Genomic DNA, 19,699 nt, shown 5'->3' on the forward strand with positions numbered 1-19,699 from the left:
GTCATATTTACAACTCTAACACCATCTTCCCTAGACAATACCTTTGGTCCACCTGCATATTAACTGTGAGGCTCAGGCAAAATTTAGTAAAGTCATGGGACCCCTGGAATATACCTAAAATAGACCTACTAGCTTTTTCCAAAATGGATACCACAAATCTCATCTGCTATATTCTTACCTTTGGAGTCCTGATTATTTACCAATTTGTTCTGCTTTATATCTTAATGCTGTTCAGCCACCAAGTTCCAGATGCTACCATGATGCCAACCTGACTTCCCCGGGCAGAAAAACTTCACCAGTGTGTTCTGAAACCCCACCTTTCCAGAGCCCCGCCCCACTAGGGGAAGAAAGAGACAGGTTGGGAGTATGAATTGACCTGCCAATGCCCATGTTCAGCGGGGAAGCAATTACAGCACCCAGACCTTTCACCTTCTATACCCCATAATGATCCTGGGTCCATGCTCCCAGAAGTATAAAAAAGTAGGAAAGCTTTCAAGGGAGGGGATGCAATACAGAGGTCTGGCAGTAAGAATTGTTTGAAATTGTACCCTTCTTATCCTATAGTCTTATCAATATTTCCATTTTATAAGTATATTTAAGAAAGTTAGATTCCCAAGTAGATGCTTAACTAGGGTGAAAAATAAAACATGAGCATATTACCTCAGGACAGGGAAGAAAAGAGCAGATTCGAAGAAGGTAGAAAAAGAGGAGGCAGTAGTAATTAGTCATACTTTCAGATTGGCTAGTCCTTAACCCATCTTCTGGAGTGCTTAGAATCAGCAGTAGCTTATTAATCTTGTCTTGAATCTTACAGGTCAGACTAGACATGTTCGTGTCCTCCTGCCTTGCTCAGTTGCTAGCTGTCAGTTAGCTGGAAATGTCTGTCTTAAGAAGTGAGTGTGTAGAGGTAGACCCTGAAAGAACTATCTGCTGGAGGCTGTCTACTGACTATCCTCTTTACAATTGTGAAGCAAATATATCTTCTAAGCGAGGCCTTGGTGGCACACTGCCTATGTACTCTTTGCCACATTTGATTCTGCATCTTTACATACATGCAGGAACGACATCCCCTGGAACTTTTATGGTCTTTCTTCTTGAAAGAATCTTAGAAGAATTAACCACAGGCCTAGCTGACATAAATGGTCTCAGGGTCAAGGTTCATTTCCCTATTGATTCTTCTCCATTCTGGTGACCTCTATGGCTTACTGGGTAGTGTGACTCAGATGCATTTAAGTATCTATGATTACTTAGTCCAGGTTTTATGAAATACATCATAAGTTTGAAAAAAAGATGCCAAGAGGTTTCCAAGAGGATTCTGGATTGACAGGGATTCCTCCATGTAACTTACTTCCTATTAAATAACAGTGTTAATTATCCTTCCCCCAATAATCAAGTTTTCTTTCCTTCCAGTGTCTGGCTATAATGAATATACAGTGTAGTGATAGCAGATACAAATCCAATGAGACTCAGTTCCCCTGGCTCAAGTGACCCATTGTAGGGAGCCAGAATGTTTTATCTCTGCAAAGCCCAGAGATATAGGAATGGGAAACATGAAGTCTTCTAATGAGTCTAGAGGACTTAGTTTGACTAGTATTGTTTCTACTTAGTCCTAGCACTCACCGCTACAAAGGGGAATAGTGCTAGATAGTGTGCCTATTTCTGGGCACTCAGAGATAGCACTACCTAGATCAGTATTATGAATCTAGGTTGCTAGGTCCATATATAACTTCATCATTGCCACTATAGCCATTTGTCACCTCACCATAGTGACAACAAAGGAGTAGTTAAATATGAAGACTAGGGACACCCAATGTCCAGAGGTTTTTGAATTTTCATGAAAAAGATATCATAACACTGTTCCAGCATTATGTTGTGCAGGAGATGAAATTTGAGGCATCACTCTATCACCGAGCTACCACTCTGGCCATACTAAACTTTTTGAGTATTTTTAGTCTAGTACTTCTCCCTTGGTGCACATGCTATTGTGGGTAGCACATGTTATAAAACTTTGCTAAAAATGAATACACATATGACCTTGGACAGATCAATGGGGTATAAAGTTAATGATATTTATATACTTCTCCCATATTTGAGAACTATTCTCTGCCCTGAACAGTTTTCTGGTCCTATTCCCAGCTCTGACATAATATTCCTAGACAGTACTTTTAGCCCACCTACACGTTAGCTGTCCAGCCCAGGCAAAATTAGTAACTTTACATATAGGCCCATCAAGATATACCAAAATAGACTTATTAGCTTCTTCCAACATAAAGACCCCAAATGTTTAAAAATATTTTTTATAAAAAGAAAACATTGATAAAACCATAGGATAAGAGGGGTACAACTCCACACAATTCCCACCATCAGAACTCTGTATCCTATCCCCTCCCATGATAGATTTACTATTCTTTATGCTTCTAGGAATATAGACCATGGTCATTATGGGATGCAGAAGGTGGAAGGAAAGACCCAAATTTTATCTGTTATATTTTTACTTTTAGCTCCTGATTATTAAACTTTTTTCTGCTTTGTATCTTAATGCTTTTCAGCCACCAAGTCACAGATGCTATCATGATGCTAACCTGACTTCCCTGGGTAGACCAATACACCAATCTGGGAATCCCACCTCCACAGAGCCTTACCCCACAAGGAAAAGACAGAAACAGGCTGGGGGTATGGATTGACTTGTTAACACCCATGTCCAGTGGAGAAGCAATTACAGAAGTTGGACCTTGTTGGTCATCATTCTCCTTTTGCTAATTCTGCTTCTATTCCCCTACATTGCTTAACACTGTGGTCTATTTACATAATCATTGACTTGTTTGAGACCCACCATGGCTTAATCCACATTGGTTTAATCCCCACTGGTTTAATCCCCACTGATTCTTTTTCCACTGTGCCCCCTTATCCTACATACTTCCTTTTTCCACCCTACCACTTCCTTCCTGGAATGTATAAATGCAGATGAATAAATCCAGCAGGGCATATTGTGTTCCTGCTCAGCTATGAGAGTTCCTGGTTCCTCTCCCCCGTTGAGTAGGCAGCAGCCTAGGTTGGCTCCCGCAGAGTTGTCTCCAACCCAGAGAGCACGTGCCTGGGAAGAAACACCCTCAGCCTATCCTGGAAAGACCTCCCACCTTCTTCACCCCATGAAAATCTTTGGTCCATACTCCCAGAGGGATAAAGAATATGGAAGTTTCCAGTGAAAGCGACAAGATACAGAACTCTGGTGCTGGGAACTGCATGGAATTGTACCCCTCTTATACTACAAACTTGCCAATAATTATTAAATCACTAATAAAATAAATTAAAAAATATTTTGCAATTAATTTCTACTCCCACATATTCAAGTCACATATTTCTAAACCAGACTGTTCTTCAACTTCAAATTAATCCCATATACTAAGATGACCACTAATAAAAATATTTTTTTCTTTCTTTCTCCTTCAGGTATTGGATGAATCCCTCAAAATACCTAGGGCATGCAATGGAAAAAAAAAAAAAAACAACAGTTGACGGTGCAGTAGTGGGAAAGGAGGCTACTACAGGGCCCTGGGATATCTACTCTTAGAAATTTCTCTTTCCTATTGCTTCCTATTATATCACTACCATTTTTCAAATGATTGTATCTATACTTACATAACTTCACAAATGCTTCTCAGAGGTTATCTTTCTTAAGTGCATTCTGGATCTAGGAAGCACTTCAGGTCTTCAGACTAAAATGGCTCTTTACCATCCAAGACTTTCCCTCCTCATACAAACTGAGTGATGGCCATTGGCAATTTTTCTCACATTGGCAATGTACCATAATCATTTCAAGTTGGGCCTTATTGGATGCTAGTATATTCTTACCATTCTCTAAACCATTGCAATTCCAAACTTTCTGGCAACTTGCCCTTTATTGCTTCAGAATCCTGTCATCTCCATTTTTAGCAATATGTCACATTCAAGTAGCAGGTAGAGAAACTTTATGATGATTCTGGGACCCTTTCACCAGTGCTCTTTCATGGTCTTGTTGAAGGTGTGTCTTCTGAGAACTCTTGTAGGACAAAATCATTTTTGATCTTCTGGCCACAAGATATGCATTCTAGCATATCCAAATCCTGAACTGTTTTAATTCTTGTTTCCACTGTCTCCTATAAAAAGTCAGTATTCCAATTGTGTTTGTTAGCTTTGGATAGTTTTCCATGCTTTTTTCTCCTAACATAAAAACAAATTTATACGATTTCTTGGGATCCATGTCAAAATGTCAAATTCTTTGATCCAGCCTTACTTTCTTATCACTTTGACAAAACAAGCTAAAAATCTAGTATCTTACTGAGATCCTGAGCTCCTGTCAGAATTCACTTGTTAGATCTTACAACTACATTTGAGGTATGGTATCCATCATCCCTCTTGAGACCCAGCCTAACAATCATTGATTTTTTTTTTTTTAGTTATACCCATACTGTAGAAGTAACAGGAGGAGAGGAGGGACAAGATTCTGAAATGAGCAGCTACTGCCTCAGGAGGGAGAGATCTATTTATCGTTTTCCTAGATGACACTGGCTTCTATTAGGAAGGTTTGAGCCACTTTTCTGAAACTATTCAAATAGTCTGAGAAACAAAAATATTTGGGAGAATCCAGTCAGTCTCTACCTTCATGTCAAAGCTCCTGGGTCTCTCCAACTAGAAACTCTAAAGTTGGATTAACAATTTACCTTGGGTAGAATATTAATCATTTTTGTTATTAATTTCAGATGCTCTATTTTTTTTTTGGTGAAGAGTCTAAACTTATTTTTGCCCTGTAAGGAAAAGAAAGTAGGGACAGGTGAAATAGCTCACTTAGATAGAGTGCTGCTTTGTCATGGACACAAACCAAATTTGAGCCCATCTCCTATCACATTCAAGGAAACTTTGGTGCTATGGTCTATCTCTCTCTCTCTCTGCTTCTCTTTTTATATTATTTTTATTTATTTATTTATTTATTTTTAACTAGAGCACTGCTCAGCTCTGACTTATGATGGTGGCAAAATTGAACCTGAGACTTTGGAGCCATGTGTCTCTTTGCCTAACTAGTATGCTATCTAGATAAGATATGCTATCTTATCTAAGATACTATCTAGATAGATATGCTATCTAGATAAGATACTAGCTATCTACCCTTGCTCTGTCTTCTTTTAATTGTCTTAAATAATGAAAACAAAGGAGAGGAAGCTATCTTTTAATAAACCAAGAGTGTCTCAAGATTTCACACTTAGTGTTTAGTTGTATACTTCATTGTATACTTCATTCTTCTCCTGAAGAATGAAGAATAAATATAACCATAACAAATATATAAGGGAGCCAATGTAAGAGAAATTAATTAGTGACAAATTTAAGATTTTGAAATAAGAATTCTGTATTTGTATATTAAAATAATTAATCATTTCTGAGACAGAAAGTATAAATCAAATGTTTGAAGGATGATTGCTGTATCTCTATATTTGTCAGAAGCAAAGAAGGAATCTGGAGAATTCCTTGCAGTTAAATGAATTCCCAGTACAATAGAACTGATCACTTCCTTTCTATGCCTTCCACTGCCCTCCTAAAACTCTTGAGTTTGCTTTTTCCACTTGTGCTTCTCAGTCTCCTAAAATCTTTTTCTTTCAACAGAGCCTTTAAAACTTGTCATTCTCTAGATTTCTGTTCTCAAGTATTATGTCAGCTTGTCCTGGTAATTTCATTCATCCTCTTGAATGAATATACTTTTCATAACTAGCAAATAAACATCCTTTCTTCTAGCGTTTGCCCTTCTTCCGTAGCTAGTCAACAGTGTCAGGTTGAGCCTGATGTAAAGTTTTGAGACCTCCTTTGAATCTGGAGAGGTGGCAGTCGTTGACTATGTGGGTCATAGTCTGTCTGTAGCCGCAGGGGCAGTTCGGGTCATCTCTGGCTCCCCAGCGATGGAACATAGCGGTGCACCGGCCATGGCCTATTCGATAGCGATTGAGGAGGGCCCAATCATAACGTGCTAGGTCAAAGCCGGGTTGACGCTTGCAGGGGTCTGTGATGAGGTGTTTGTTCTTTACCTCAGCTGACTGCCAACTCTGTTTCCAAGAGTCTGGAACAGAGAAGTTCAGTGTAGGCATAGGGGACCAGATTGGGTGACGAGACGTCAAGCGTTGGACAGGGTGGGCGAAGATATCCGCGTATATTGGCAGGTCCGGTCGAGCGTAGATGGTGGGAAATGAACTTAGATGATGCCGCATCCCGACGAATATCTGGTGGGGTGATGTTGCTAAGAACTGGCAGCCAAGGAACCAGGGTGGAACGGATGGTTCCAGAAATTATCCTCATGGAGGAACATAATTTGGAATCGACCAAGTGGACATGGGGGCTACAGAACCATACTGGGGCACAGTATTCTGCAGTGGAATAGCATAATGCCAGAGATGATGATCGTAGTGTGGAAGCGCTCGCGCCCCATGAGGAGCTGGCCAGTCTTGCAATGATGTTATTCCTCGCGCCCACCTTTGCTGCAGTTTTTATGAGATGTTCGTGAAATGACAGAGTGCGATCGAGAGTAACGCCAAGATAGACTGGCTGGGCTTCATGCCGGATTCTCATATCGCCAAGCTGCACATTAAGCTCACGCGAGGCCGAGGCATGGTGTAGATGGAAAACAGATGATACCGTTTTTGCAGTGCTAGGGATTAGTCGCCATTTTTTACAGTAATCAGATATCAGAGACGTGTCTTTCGTGAGTGTTTCCTCGAGGATGTCGAACTTGGATGCCAGATATTCGTTGGGATGCGGCATCATCTAAGTTCATTTCCCACGTATTTCTCCTCTTACAGAGAAATTCCTATCACCCGCCCAAGCTGGTTTCCTCCCAGGAAGATCTACCTGCAAACAAGCCCTGGCCCTCTCAACTTACATTGAAAATGGATTCCAGAAGAATTTAAAGACGGGTGCTGTCTTTGTTGATCTCACAGCAGCCTATGACACGGTCTGGCATCGTGGTCTCCTGGTCAAGATCTCAAGATGCTTGCCTCCATGGGTGGCCAACACTATATCGTTTCTTCTCCAAAACAGAAGATTCCGGGTGCATCTGGGTGACAAGTCTAGCAGATGGATACTTGTCTCAAGTGGCCTCCCCCAGGGCTCTGTTCTGGCTCTTACGCTATTTAATATTTACATCAATGACCTCCCAGAAACTTCTTCAAGGAAGTTCATCTACGCCGATGACATCTGCTGTGCAACTCAGACATCCAAGTTCGATAAACATCCCTAATGCAGATGAACTCTCTGAAGTCCAGATTCACAAATCCAATTTTTCACCTGAATAGTTTTACCCACGAGTGACACAAACTGTTAAACTTCCATGATCATATCTCATTTTCCACTTTAGTAAATGATATTACCATACACTTTCTCAACAAACAAAGCACTTGGGAGTCACCCTTGACTACTCCCAACTATGTACCATCCAGTCCTGTTTATCCTCCCAAATCTTCATAAACTTGGGAAAGTATAAATAAATATTGTTAACTGTTAACCCACCAGTTTGATCTGGGGCTCATACTCAGCACAGGAGTTTATGTAACCTCTGCATCCCTCTAGGTCTGAGCTCGCATTCTGTGGTTATGGCTAGGAACATTCCAAGCAGCACTAATTCCAGGACCCATCATCCTCATGTAGTAGGTAGAGTATGTTGTCCAACCCCCATTCAGAGAATGGAACATTCCCTACCATTATTGATCCACATTGAGGGCAAGGTCCTATGCGGACCTCAAATGGGTCCATTGTGTTGTTCCTGATGGAGATGACCAGTGACAGTGGTGAGAGGGATCTGTTAGAGGTCTAGGCCCATCATGTCTATGTGGGAACCCCAGGACTTCCTATGACTATGGCCCCATGTGATGGGGTAGATTGGTAGTGACTAAAGAGTCACCATTAAAGTATGATAATTTCTTTACTTTATTCTGCTTTTGTAGTCCTTACTTTGTCTGAAAAGTTAGCTTTGGAGTTATTAAGGGTCTTGTAATAGGAAGAAGTTGAGGAGGGTATCTAGGTCAAAGTAGAAACTATTTCATTAGGTGTGGGGCTTTGCATAAACTGAGGTTGAGCGTGGCACGGACCATGGGGGGGGAACCCCTGGATGCCTGGAGGGCACAGGCCTTCCATCAGTCTTCATAAACTTCTTACTGCCTCTTAAATATATTCACATATTTTAAATGCCCTAATAACTGTTTATCACTTAAAATTGAATGTTTCAAACTTTTTATTGCATAGACCATAGCTCTGAGTATATGCTCTTTCAATCGAACTTAAGACTTCAAATTGGTAATAAGATTGAATTTTAAAAGTGGGCTCAAATTGTTAATACATTTCTAATAATGACTTATTCTTTGAAATATTTTCTCCAAAAGGCTTAGACCAGGAAGAAGAGAAGCAGCTAGTGGCATTACTTTATAAGATACAGCTACATAAAAATAGCACAAAAGGTGGTGAGTTCTTGTACAAGAGAGAAAATCCTAACAATGAGATTTTCAAAGTTAAGCTAATTGCCAAATGATTTGATTATAGCTATAACTATCTATTGTGTTCTTAAACCCTAATACAGCAGGAACTTTCTCTATAACAGCCATGTTTCTCCCAGTCCTAAAACCTTTAGTGTGAGGCTCACTTTCCTGAATGTTTCTCTCAGTTCATACTGACTGATACTGCATCTGCTGATCCCAACCTAATTAATGCTCAGCGTGCCTCACTTGGGACTATATCCAGAGATATCAGGCGTGGAATGTCAACTCTCCAGCTTCATTACTTTGGTGATACTGTTATAGCTCATAGGACTCCTTAACTCCATTTCAAGTGCCTCATTTCTATACAAAACCTCAAAATCTAGTTATAGACCAGACCCCATGAGATAGAACATATGTACATGTATCCATAAGTTAGGGGAAAATATATACCTTAAAGAGGAGTGCACAATAATTTGCAGTGAGTCAAAAAATGAAGCAAGAAAGCAGAACTAAAAAAGATACCATAAAGTACCTAATTTTGGGGGTCCTGATTTGACCCCACTTCTCAATCTGGCTGAGTCAGCTGACCCCATTCTGTTGCACACCAGAGGAGGGGGTCAAAAAAGTCAGATCAAGGGCAGCAGGGGTGAGTACAGCTGGAGGTCTTTCCCTGTGGATTGCAGCAAGAGAGGAAGCCAAGGATCACCCCAGGACTCTATTTGCCTCTGAATAGTGTGTTTATTGCATGGCAAGCAAGGGGTTTTTTAGGTTGGGGTAGAGAGAGGAACAGGGCAACTATGGTTTAGCTTTATATGGTCAGGAATGTTAAAGGGGGGGGGAGGGGACCGCTGGGGGTCTTCAGAAACAGTTACTTATTTACACCATATATGGTCAGGAGAGAGGGGAACAGGGTCTTTCCAGTAACTGTTGGGTCAAGCTAGCTTGGAAAATGAGGAAGCAAAACCCACCAGCTAGCACAGAGGGGAGAGCTGGGTCTCTGTATAGGCAAGAGAGACTGATAGGGGATTGGGTCCTGTTTAGGCAGGTTCCTTCCTGCTCAACCCACAGATGGGAAAAGCCCCTGGAAAGACTGATGGAAGGCCTGTGCCCTCCAGGCATCCAGGGGTTCCCCCCCCCATGGTCCGTGCCACGCTCAACCTCAGTTTATGCAAAGCCCCACACCTAGTGAAATAGTTTCTACTTTGACCTAGATACCCTCCTCAACTTCTTCCTATTGCAAGTCCCTTAATAACTCCAAAGCTAACTTTTCAGACAAAGTAAGGACTACAAAAGCAGAATTAAAGTAAAGAGATTATCATACTTTAATGATGACTCTTTAGTCACTACCAATCTACCCCATCACATGGGGCCATAGTCATAGGAAGTCCTGGGGTTCCCACATAGACATGATGGGCCTAGACCTCTAACAGATCCCTCTCACCACTGTCACTGGTCATCTCCATCAGGAACAACACAATGGACCCATTTGAGGTCCGCATAGGACCTTGCCCTCAATGTGGATCAATAATGGTAGGGAATGTTCCATTCTCTGAATGGGGGTTGGATAACATACTCTACCTACTACATGAGAATGATGGGTCCTGAAATTAGTGCTGCTTGGAATGTTCCTAGCCATAACCACAGAATGCGAGCTCAGACCTAGAGGGATGCAGAGGTTACATAAGCTCCTGTGCTGAGTATGAGCCCCAGATCAAACTGGTGGGGTTAACAGTTAACAATATTTATTTATACTTTCCCATATTTGGGAGCTAATCTCTTACCTGATCCAGCTTTCTACTCCTTTTTTCAACTATGACACCATCTCCCCAGGCAATAACCTGGGTCCACCTGCGTATAGATATCAGGCTCAGGCAAAGACTAATAAAGTCATAGGCCTTCTGGAATATATCCAAAACAGTCCTAATAGCTTTTTCAAAAACGGAGACCCCAATCTTCACCAGCATTGTTCATGCCTTTAAGTTCATGATTAGTCAGCCATTTTCTTCCGCATTATATCTTAGCTCTTTTTCAGCCACCAGGTTCCAGATGATTCCATTATGCCAACCCAACTTCCTTGGGCAGAGAACCCTACCATGTGTCCTGGATCCCTGCCTCCCCCAGATCCCTGCCCCACTAGGGAAAGAGAGAGACAGAATGGGATTATGGATTGACCTGCCGATACCCATGTTCAGCGGAGAAGCAATTACAGAAGCAAGACCTTCCACCTTCTGCACTCCACAATGATCCTGGGTCCATACTCCCAGATGGATAAAGAATAGAGAAATTATTAAGAGAGGGGATTGGATATGGAGCTCTGGGGGTGAACAGTGTGTGGAAATATACCCCTCTTATCCTATGGTCTTATCAATATTTCCATTTTACAAATAAATAAGTGCTAACAAAATTTTTCTTTGTTGTTGTTTGTTTGTCTATTTAATTTACCTCCTGAGTTAGAAAGAACTGAGCTAGACTGAGTAGATGACAGTAGAGCACATGTCTAGAATTTTGTCCTGTCTGAAAAATGGCTGGGTCATTTAAGATAATCACAATAGTGTTGAGAAATGCTATAGCCATTAATGCTATTTGAGATGCATATTAAGGAAACTTAGTGTGCTGGGGTAGCATAGGATTACTATAAAACTAAGCAATAATAAAGTATTTAATTGTATGCATTGCATTAAAAATTTTTTTCTTTAAACCAGAGCACTGATAAGCTCTGGCTTTTGATGGTACAGGAGAATTGAACCTGGGACTTCTGAGTCTCAGGTATAGAGTCTCTTTGCATAACCATTATGCTATCTACCCCTGCACACATTACATTTTTTTTTATTTAAATTTTTAATTTAAGAAAGGATTAGTGAACAAAAGCATAAGGTAGGAGGGGTACAACTCCACACAATTCCCACCACCCAATCCCCATAACCCACCCTCTCCCATGATAGCCTTCCCATTCTCTAGCCCTCTGGGAGCATGGACCCAGGGTCGTTGAGGGTTGCAGAAGGTAGAGGGTCTGGCTTCTGTAATTGCTTCCCCGCTGAACATGGGCGTTGACTGGTCGGTCCATACTCCCAGTCTGCCTCTCTCTTTCCCTAGTAAGGTGTGTCTCTGGGGAAGCTGAGCTCCAGGACACATTGGTGGGGTCTTCAATCCAGGGAAGCCTAGCCAGCATCCTGGTGGCATCTGGAACCTGGTGATTGAAAAGAGAGTTAACATACAAAGCCAAACAATTTGTTGAGCAATCATGGATCCCAAGATTGGAATAGTGGAGAGGAAGTGTTAGGGAGATACTCACTGCAAACTCTAGTGTAATCCTGCTTTCAGGTATATATTTTGCAGTAGTTTATGGATACGTGTGCACATACGCTCTCTCTCACAGAAACTGGTGTATGTCTAGGTTATGGGACTTTGTTAGAAAGTGAACTACCTGAGATGAAATTAGAGTGTACTATAAAAGGAAAGGTCTCACCCGAGTAATGAAGCTGAAGGGTTGTCATTCCACACGTGAAGTCTCTGGATACACACTGAGGTGAAGCATGTTGAGATGGCAATCGTTGCTTTGGTTAGGTTGTGATCGGCGGATGCAATATTATTTGGTATGGATTGGGAGAAGCATACGGGAAAGTGAGCCCTATCCAAGGGTGCCAGGACTGGGGGAAGTAGGGGCTCTATAGTGAAGATGTGAGGTTCCTGCTGTCTTAGGGTTCAAAAAGACAATCAATAGTTAATATTATCATCACATTATTTGTTAATTGGGTTAACTTTGAAAAGTCCCTTTGTTATGGTTTGCTGTACAGTACCCAATATCTTGTATATAGCTGTGCTATTGGAAGCTTCTAATCTACTTGGTCTAGGCTTTTGAGAGAGTCCGCATATCAAACACGTAGCCTATCTATTAAAAAGATTCAGTTTGTCTTTTGAGAACCTTTGAGACATACAATTGATTTCCCCCTCTCATATTAATTAACTACTGATTTATATGTCTACATTTTGCTAGGAGTGTACATAAACACCATTCCCATCACCAAAGGACCGTGACCCATCCCTCCCACCCATTCCCACCCCCCACTGGCCCAGGAAGCTACATGTCTACCCCTCACCACTGGGTTTTTACTTTGGTGCCCTACTTACAATTTGATCAGGTCCTGCTTTTAGTTTCCCTTTCAGATCTACTAAGTCAGCTTCTGTTGATGAGTGGGATCATCCCATACTCATCTTTAACTTTCTGACTTAGTCCACTTAACATAATTCCTTCTAGCTCTGTCCAAGCTGGGTCAGAGAAGGTGAGTTCATTGTTCTTGATAGCTGCATAGTATTCCATTGTGTAAATATACCACAGCTTTCTCAGCCATTCATCTGTTGTTGGGCACCTGGGTTGCTTCCAGGTTTTAGCTATTATGAATTGTGCTGCTATGAACATAGGAGTACACAACTCTTTTTGGTTGGGTGTTATGGAGTCCTTGGGGTATAACCCCAGGAGAGGAATTATTGGGTCATATGGAAGGTCCATGTCTAGCCTTCTGAGAGTTTTCCAGACTGCTCTCCACAGAGGCTGTACCAATTTACATTCCCACCAGCAATGTAAAAGAGTTCCTCTGTCCCCACATCCTCTCCAGCATTTGTTGCTGCTGTCCTTTTTGATGTATGCCATTCTTACAGGAGTGAGGTGGTATCTTAGTGTTGTCTTAATTTGCATTTCTCTGACAATCAGTGACCTAGAGCAGTTTTTCATATGTTTGTTAGCCTTTTGGATCTCCTCTGTGGTGAATGTTTTGTTCATTTCCTCTGCCCATTTTTGGATGGGGTCATTTGCTTTTTTGCGGCTGAGTTTGCTGAGCTCTTTATATATTTTGGTGATTAGTTTCTTGTCTGATGTCTGGCATGTGAAGATCTTCTCCCATTCTGTGAGGGGTCTCTCTGTTTGTTTAATAGTTTCTTTGGATGTGCAGAAGCTTTTCAATTTGATGTGGTCCCATTGGTTTGTTTCTGCTTTGGTCTTCCTTGCAATTGGGTTTGATTCATCAAAGATATCCTTGAGGTGTAGATGGGAAAGTGTTTTACCAATGTTTTCCTCTAAGTATTTGATTGTTTCTGGTCTGACATCTAGGTCTTTGATCCATTTGGAGTTGATTTTTGTTTCTGGTGAGATAAAGTGGTTCAATTTCATTCTTCTGCATGTTTCAACCCAGTTTTCCCAGCACCATTTATTGAAGAGAGCCTCCTTCTTCCATTTAATCCTTTGGGCCCCCTTATCAAAGATTAGATGCCCATAGGTGTTGGGATTTACTTCTGGGCTTTCAATTCTGTTCCACTGGTCTGTGTGCCTATTTTTGTTCCAGTACCATGCTGTTTTGATGATGATGGCTTTATAATATAGTTTAAGGTCTGGGAGTGTGATGCCTCCATTTCTGTTTCTTTTCCTTAGGATGGTTTTGGCAATTCTAGGTGTTTTCAGGTTCCAGATAAATGATTGTAGTGTTTGTTCTATTCTCTTAAAGAAGCTTGGTGGAACTTTGATGGGTATTGCATTAAATTTGTATATGGCTCTGGGGAGAATGTTCATTTTGATGATATTTATTCTTCCAATCCATGAGCATGGGATATCTTTCCATTTCTTGGTATCAGTTTCTATCTCCTTGAGTAGCGACTCATAGTTTTCAGCATACAAGTCTTTCACTTCTTTGGTCAACTTTATTCCTAGGTATTTGATTGATTTTGCTGAAACAGTAAATGGGAGTGATTTCTGGATGTCTTCTTCTTCAGATTTAGTGTTTGCATAAAGAAATGCCACTGATTTTTGTACACTGATTTTGTAGCCTGATACCTTGCTATATTGCCTAACAACTTCCAGTAATTTTCTACTGGATTCTTTAGGTCTTTCTATGTATACTATCATATCATCTGCAAATAGTGAGAGCTTGACTTCTTCCCTTCCAATCTGTATCCCTTTGATTTCTTTCTCTTGCCTGATTGCTATGGCGAGAACTTCCAATACTATGTTGAAGAGTAACGGTGACAGTGGGCAGCCCTGTCTAGTCCCTGATCTGAGGGGGAATGCTTTCAGCTTCTCTCCATTGAGTATGATATTGGCTGTAGGTTTGCTATATATAGACTCCACTATCTTGAGGAATTTCCCATCTATTCCCATTTTTTGTAGAGTTTTGAGCATGAATGAGTGTTGGATTTTGTCAAAGGCTTTCTCTGCATCTATTGAGATAATCATGTGGTTTTTGGCTTTGCTTTTATTGATGTGATGAATGACATTGATTGATTTACGGATGTTGAACCAGCCTTGCATTCCTGGGATGAATCCCACTTGGTCATGATGAACAATCTTTTTGATGTGTTGCTGTATCCAGTTGGCCAAGATCTTGTTTAATATTTTGGCATCTATGTTCATCAGAGATATTGGTCTGTAGTTTTCCTTTTTTGTTCTGTTCCTATCAGCTTTTGGTATCAGGGTGATGTTGGCTTCATAAAAGGTGGAAGGGAGTATTCCTGTTTCTTCAATCTTATGGAATAGCTTAAGAAGTATGGGTATTAACTGTTTCCTGAAAGTTTTGTAGAATTCGTTTGTGAAGCCATCTGGTCCAGGACTTTTGTTGTTGGGGAGATTCTTAATAACGGTTTCAATTTCTTTGTCTGTGATTGGTGCATTTAGATTTTGTAGTTCTTCTTGGTTCAGTTTTGGAAGTGCATAGGTTTCTAGGAATTGTTCCATTTCTTCCAGATTCTCTAGCTTGGTGGCATATAGATCTTTATAGAAGTTTCGCAGAATTCTCTGGATTTCTGTGGTGTCAGTTGTGATATCTCCTGCATCGTTTACAATTCTATTAATTTGAGTCTTCTCTCTTTTTTGTTTGGTGAGTCTGGCTAGGGGTTTGTCAATTTTGTTTAATCTTTCAAAGAACCAACATTTGGCTTCATTGATCTTTTGTATGGTTCTTTTATTTTCGATGTTGTTTATTTCTGCTCTAACTTTAGTGATTTCTGTCCTTCTGGTTGCCTTAGGGTTCCTTTGTTCCTCTTCCTCTAAGTCCTTGAGGTGTGTAGTAAGTTCGTTCATTTGGGCTTCTTCTTGGTGTTTAATATGTGATTGTATAGCTATAAGTTTCCCTCTCAGTACTGCTTTAGCTGTGTCCCAAATATTTTGATAGGTTGTGTCTTCATTTTCATTAGTTTCCAGGAACATTTGAATTTCCTGTTTGAGTGAGTGTCTGACCCAGTGGTTCTTAAGGAGCATGTTGTTTAGTTTCCAAATTCTATGTCTTTTAATAATTTTCCATTTGTTGTTAAAAGTTAGTTTTACTCCACTGTGGTCTGAGAAGATACTTGGGATGATTTCAATGCTCTTGAATTTATTGATGCTGTCTTTGTGGCCTAACATGTGGTCTATCCTTGAGTATGTGTTGTGTGGATTTGAAAAGAAGGTGTATTCCAGTTTTTTGGGGTGGAGGAGTCTGAAAATGTCCAAGAGGTCTAGTCTGTCAATCTCTTCATTCAATTCTCTTGTATCTTTATTGGTTCTCTGCTTTGTTGATCTGTCTAAGTGTGAGAGTGGGGTATTGAAGTCTCCCACTATTATTGTATTACTATTGATGTATTTTTGAAATTCTTTCAATAGGTGTTTAATGTATTTAGATGGTCCCTCGTTGGGTGCATAGATGTTAATAATTGTTAAGTCTTCTTGGCTGATTGATCCTCTAATCATTATGTAATGTCCTTGCCTATCTTTTATTACTTTATTCAATTTAAAATCTATCGTGTCTGAGATGAGAATGGCTGTTCCTGCCCTTTTTTGTGGACCGTTAGCCTGTATGATAGTTTTCCATCCTTTCACTTTAAGTCTGTGTTTATCTTGTTGTGACAGATGTGATTCTTGCAAGCAGCATATGGTTGGGTTATGTTTTCTGATCCATCCCCCCACCCTGTGCCTTTTGATGGGTGAGTTTAAGCCATTGACATTTATTGATATTATGGATTTAATGTATTGTAGTGCCATTGTTCTAAAAAACAATTTGTTTACTCTGATATATTACAAGTATTATAGTGATGTTCTTGTTTATAAGAGGTCTTTTAGTACCTCTTTCAGGGCCGGCTTGGTGATAGTTGCCTCCTTTAACTGTTGTTTGTCTAAGAAGGTTTTGATCCCTCCATCTAGCTTGAATGAAAGTCTAGCAGGATACATAATCCTTGGTTGAAACCCTTTTTCATTCAGGGCTCGATAGATATCTTGCCACTCCCTTCTGGCTTTTAGAGTTTGAGTTGAAAAATCTGCAGAAAGTCTTATGGGTTTTCCCCTGTATGTGACTTTTTGTTTCTCTCTTGCAGCCTTTAGGATCCTTTCTTTATCCTTACTTCTTCTCATTGTGACTATGATGTGTCTTGGTGTTTTCAGGTCTGGGTTGGTTCTGTTTGGTACTCTCTGGGCCTCTTGAACCTTGATATCCTTTCTGTTATTCAGGTCTGGGAAATTTTCTTGTATTATTTCCTCTAGGATGTTTGCTTCCCCTTCCTCTCTTTCTTCCTCTGGCAGGCCAATTATACGAATGTTACTTCTTTTGAGATCATCCCATATGTCTCTGTTGTTGTTTTCAGTGTCTCTCAATCTCTTTTTAAGCTCTTTCACCTCTTTCTTAGTTTTCTCTAACTCATCCTCTGTCTGACTAATTCTGTTTTCTGCTTCTGTTAGTCTGCTTTCCCTTGCCTCAGCTTCTTTCTTCATTACAGCTATTTCAGCTTTCAGTTCTCTAATTGTCTCAAGATAATCAGTATTTTCCTTGGGGGTCTCAACTGTTGTTTCCCTAATACTGCCATTTCTTTCCTCCAATGTTGTTTTCATTTCTGTGATTAATAAGTTTATTATTGCTTGCATACTTTTCTTATCTATGGTTACTTCTGACTGATTTGTGGTTTCTTCTGGGCTCTTGTCTTCATTCATTGGGGTAGCAGTTTTATTTGTTTTTAATCTACCCATTTTTTTTTTAATTTATGTGTTTCTCTCTTTTTTTTTTTTTAATGCTCTGTTGTTCCTCAGTTGTTGTGTTTTGAGCACAAGTAACACTGTACTAAATACCTTTATGACAATTGCACTCACCAACCTCCGGAATAACAGTAGCAACTGAAGTAAGTATTGAAGGCGTTTAATCATTACCAGTTAGCCAAACAATTTCTCCAGTCCGTGAAAAAATAGTAACCAAATCCCAGTGAAGAAAGAGAAAAGGAAGAGAGGATAGCAAGAATAGACAGTTATGCAAATCTACTATCCAGTGTATATTCTAAGGGTAACAAGAGTGTAAAGGGAACTAGAGCAGAGATACACACGTAGAGAGTCCACTCTGGGTCAGATTTCTTCCCCAAAGTAATTCACAAATTCAGAAAGGCAAAGAAGAAAGAAGTGTATGACAAGATTAAAAAAAAAAAAGAGAGAGAGATAGAGAGAGATAAGAGAGAGAAAAGGGAGAAGATAAGAAGAAGAGTTGTAATTAAAGAGCAGTGCGAGGAACTTCCCAAATGTGTATCAGTGAATTAAAAAAAAAAAAAAAAAGAGAAAAAAAAAACCCTGTTAGGTGGTATGGGGTATCCTGCTAGTAGCTGGTCCCAGGCACTGCTTATGGGGGGGGGGGGGGGGGGCGGCGGGAAGGATGTATGCTTGAAAATTAAAAGGAAGAAAAAAGAATTTTTTCCCCCTACTCTAATTCTTAACCCAAATTAAGTTATAGACACATCCTTGGTATGACCTTTATGGCCCCTTATTGGCTGGCCTGCTAAAGGCAGAAAATCCTATTGTTTACACGAGATGTGTCCGGAGCTCAAAGGCTGGCCGCTTCTCCGGGCGCCATCTTCCGGGAAACCCCGCCCTCCAGACTTTTTTAAAGGATTTCTCAAAAATGAAAACTAGCTCCAAGTCCTTTGATCCAATGAGAGCTATACTCAAGAAGTCTTTGGATCCACCCTCAGGGTCGCGGTGGACCCTCGCGACTCCCAAGAGGCAGCCCCCGAGCTAAAGTGCTCTCTCCAGGTCCTCTGCCCGCCGGGCTCTGCAACCGGCGGAGGAGCCGCCTTCCCGGGCGGGCGGGGGACAATGCCCGGCGCACTCGCCTTGCCTGGCGCCGCCTGGGAATTCTGGAGCCCCGCTAGTCTGTGTCACCTTTGCTCTAATTGTTAACCCAAATTAAACTGTAATCACTTCTTTGGTGCCCCCCCCTTATTGACTGGCCTGCTAAAGGCAGAAAATCCTACCGTTGCCGACGATGCTATCAGAGCACTCGCTGTCAGGATTTCTCAGGCCGCCGCCATCTTACCTCCCCTCCCACATTACATTTTTAAAAGAGCAACTAGAGTTAAGAGTTTAACATAACTATCCTTAGGGAAAAAAGGAATATGTACTTCTGTTCTCTTTTGTCACCCCAATAGGAAAGAGACCCTCTGTTAGCTGGTCAATGGCTGCACACATGCATTTAAAACTTTTGAGAGAATGTAGGTTATTAGGGAGACAATAATTATTACTAGTAAGATTTGCAATAATTTCTTGACAAAAGACTGAATCAGTTCTGCCAAGAGTGTCAAGTCAGCAAACTGAAGTTGAGATAACTTCGTATTCCTGTAAATGCCGTGCTTGATGAGAAAGGCAGAGAATTCTGCCAGAAAACGCCAAATACCAAAATAACTTTATATGTACATCCCATTGATAATTAATATTATTTTTTCTTAGCTTGTAAATGCTTCCTGTCTTCTGCTCATTTATGCTATTATCGCCCCCTACCCCTCCCTCTTCCCCCCCCTTCATATATATATATATATATATATATATATATAGTGTTATAGTCTATAACTGTGGAGTGGATGAAATATCTGGTATAATTTTTTTTAGGTTTATTCTTTCTGTGAGTCTTGATGTGAATAGCTTGAGTATCAGCTGAGTGCCCTGAAAAAGCAGACAGGTGAACAAACAGAAACAGTTACTCTGGATTCTCACAGGCCCTGGATACTAACAGAGAGACCAGAAGTAAAATAATTTATAGTATATTTTTGTGAGCTTGCTCAAGGCAATTTTGAGACTTCTAGGGACAGCCTTTGTGATTTAATTATGCAATAGAAATTGAAAGCTGTGAAACTGTTATTCCACAGACCTCATTTGCACTCACAGACTGTTAGTGAAATCTGAAAAAACTCAGCTCATAGACATACCAAATATCACACAGTATATGCAGTTT

Source organism: Erinaceus europaeus, chromosome 13, assembly GCF_950295315.1.
Source record: "Erinaceus europaeus chromosome 13, mEriEur2.1, whole genome shotgun sequence".
NCBI lineage: Eukaryota > Metazoa > Chordata > Mammalia > Eulipotyphla > Erinaceidae > Erinaceus > Erinaceus europaeus.